This window comes from Pygoscelis adeliae, unplaced genomic scaffold (assembly GCF_000699105.1).
Source record: "Pygoscelis adeliae isolate BGI_AS28 unplaced genomic scaffold, ASM69910v1 Scaffold242, whole genome shotgun sequence".
Taxonomy (NCBI): Eukaryota; Metazoa; Chordata; class Aves; order Sphenisciformes; family Spheniscidae; genus Pygoscelis; species Pygoscelis adeliae.
Genome location: NW_008824369.1, coordinates 2027740 through 2030903, shown reverse-complemented (window position 1 = coordinate 2030903; position 3164 = coordinate 2027740). Strand labels below are relative to the sequence as shown.

At 45.4% G+C, this 3164-nt stretch overlaps 1 protein-coding gene across 2 annotated transcripts in view; it reads right to left on the bottom strand.

Annotated features, from left to right (window-relative positions):
* The window catches only part of GET4 (golgi to ER traffic protein 4 homolog (S. cerevisiae)), a 13191-nt gene extending 10098 nt beyond the window's left edge, over positions 1-3093 (bottom strand). Inside the window, exon 1 of one of the 2 annotated variants that reach the window (XM_009320010.1) lies at positions 2865-3093. The gene's annotated coding sequence lies outside the window, so the exon portion shown is untranslated. Of the gene's footprint in view, positions 1-2401; positions 2550-2864 lie in introns of those variants that run through there. The other variant, XM_009320011.1, reaches the window with a different exon arrangement.
* Between the last annotated feature and the right edge of the window lie 71 nt (positions 3094-3164).

Genomic DNA, 3164 nt, shown 5'->3' with positions numbered 1-3164 from the left:
GCTGAACCAAAGTAGCTTGTCTCTGATGGGCTCTAGCAAGACAAGAGCAGCCAGCAAGATTTACCATGCAACACTTTACAGAGTCACCAATTCATAAAAGAAACAAGTCTGGTCTCTCAAACATAATGCTTCAAATCACACCTGCTGCAGCTTCTACCTTCCTCACTTAAGAGGTAACCAAGAAATGAAGAATAAAAGAATTTGTTCCCAGCGGTTACCTCAAGAGCAGGAGCTTCTTACCATGGTGCTGTGACTGCAGCCTCCTGCACATCATCACTATTGGTAACTAAAGGTCTTGGATAGTCACATCGCTAGATTATAAAAGCAGCACATCCTATAAAAGCAGTTAAGGTGTGGCAGCAGATACAGCTTCCAATTTCCATTTCTCAACTGCTTCTCAGAAAGTCTGTTTTCTGAGTAGTTAGTAACAGCAGCCAATTTGCTCATATCAAAAAGATAAGATGTCAGTTCTACCACACTGCTTTAGCATCTGCAATATTAATTTTGTCCTCTACGACACCCAGTTGTGCTGTGCCCCTGTTAACCCCTTTCTGTTCTCGGCGGTCAGAGCAGCCTCTCTGCTCCTGCAGCGGCAAGGCCCCCCCCGTACAGCAGATCCGATGCACGAGCGTCCCTGCGGGGTAACAGAGGGGTCGGTGGTTGTGGGAGCGAAGCAGTCAGAGGAGCGATGGGACAGGCTGGGCATGGAAGGGGTCACACTAACCAGAGGGAAAATGAGCGAACGGTGGATCCCAAAAGCTCTTGTGCACATGAGATCCCCGTCCCAGGGACAGGTCCTACTGGTAAAATCAGATCAGACAACAGACAGGGGAGGAGACAGAGTCCTCCCATCCTGCTCACTGTCTTCCAAAAACCCCAAGGTCTTTTATCCAAAACAGCAGAACTGATGTAATAATAATAAAATGTAATAATGTTTTTTTGGAGTAAGTATCCTCAACAATTCAGATTTGCAATCGCCATAGCAAATGCTCTGCACATCAGTCAAACGGATCAGCAGCTCCGACATTTTTTTATAGTTGGCCTCACATCCAGGTTTGCTTCTAGGCGTTTGACTCCGAATCTCAGTGTGGATCCACTTCCACAAGTTCTACTTCCAGTATATTCCCAATGCTATTTGGGAGCTCCTAATCTGGGAATTATTACAGCAGATACTAAAAGATGCTGCAAACAGCTTTACAACATAAAATACATTTAAAAGAGGAGTTGGTGGTTTTTTAAAAAAAAAACAACTTTTATTTAAAAAGAATTTTTAATAAAAATAAATACTCACTACATTGATCTAAGGGACATTTAGAACAAGAGAGAAACATTTTCGTAACTGAAATCCTGGAACAGATCATTCATACCAGAACAAGTACCTATAAGCATCAGGAAAACAGATGCCAACGTAACAGATGTAACTACAACAGAGATGTTAAACTTGGAAGTTTGACTCCATCACCAAATCATAAACAGAGAAGAGTTCAACGCAGTCAGCCTGTACAGTAACAACACTGGCCCAGGTACTCCTGTTTGGAGGAGCACAGGACTCGCTGCTTGGAGTCAGGCAGAACAGCAGTTTTCCACCTGCTATGTGGATCACAGGGAGGGATGAGAGGCCTGCAGGAGGCAGGCTTATGGTAATCTTTCCTTCTCCACCCTCAAATACATCTCAGTTTACGACTTTTGAAACTCTGAGTCAGGATTTCAAGTTTAACACATAACTCATGACAGAACAGACTAATGTTTTACAGGCTGGTGTTGTTTAAAACAAGTGAGCACTGGCCATCCCAAGTACAATTCCACAGCTGAGATCTCACTCCGTGTTAATGAGTCTCTGGAAAACTGTTGACATTTAACATACATTTTACAGAGGACAGACAGGTCTATCCAGGACTCCTTTCTGGCCTCAGTGACTTTCCAAACAAATTTCAGTGTCTTGTCACATCTTTTTGCCTAGAAGGAAACCCTCTTCCTAGCTATGCAAATGTCACCTTTTCATTTACTTGAGCACCTCCTTTCTCTTGCATTTAAAATGGGAAAGGCAGGATCTTTGATTTCAAATTAATTCAGGGAGGCTTAAGCAAAGTATGTGAGTTAATACGTTCAGGAGACTGGATGAGAAGTGACCTGCTGAGCCAAGTCATCTTCCGCCACTGCAGGCATAGCATTACATAATCCTTACTATAAAATAGGCCATGCTTTGTCTTAAATTTAATTTATTCTAAAATACAATTTAAGTCTTAAGGCCTAGATGGTGCCCTCGCTGATCCCATCAGGCTACAGCAGAAGACAACTGCTTGAATTTAACAGTGCTTGGCATACAGGGCAGGGCAGGCTATCTAATGCACGCTGGCAGCAGAAGTAGGACTACGCACCAAGGACCCTCCTTCCCATATACCTGGCTGCTATTTTTCTGTGAATGCCCCCAGGCCCGTTCCCATTCCAACTCAGAGGAGCTCCGAGGACAGGCGACACACAAGCGAGCTGCCGAGACTCAGAAGGCAGTTTTCTCACCTGTCCTCCCCCGGCAGAACCACAAGTAAACAAAGCTGGGACCAACTGAGGAAGTCCCTAGAAGAGATACCTTATTCCGTGCCCCTGAAAGCAAGGGCCTACGTTTTAAATTTTGATGAGAGAAAGGGTGTCCACTGCAAGTTACGGTGGATGTGAAAAATAAAATAAATAAAAAAACTCTTAAAGAAGGTTTGCAATAAAAGTAAGTTTCTTATGACACAACAGGTAGTAGTACCATTTCTGAAAAAAATGTCGAGGCCTGCTCTACTTAGTCACCGTCATGTACACAAATGTTACACCAGCTAGAATCTATTCCAGTAAAATTCCTCTGTGCAGGTGATTCTTACCATCCTGAGAGCTGCCCCTTCCTACAAGCGGTACCAGAGGGTGACCACCATGCAACAAAGTAGCCCTGTTTCTTGGCTGAGCAATCATCCAAGCCAACAGCTTAAAACAATCCACTTCGCAGCCAGGCCGACGATTAAAGTTCGGTGGCAAACCGGAGGCTGTTAAGAAGGCACTTGCTTGAGGAGCTCATGGATGGCCCTGGAGCCAGGGACACGCCAAGGGCCCAGGCCGAGCTCCCAGGGGAGGCAGAGCGAGGCCATCCCGCCTGGCAAGGCGGGGGGGGGGGGGGGGGGGGGGGG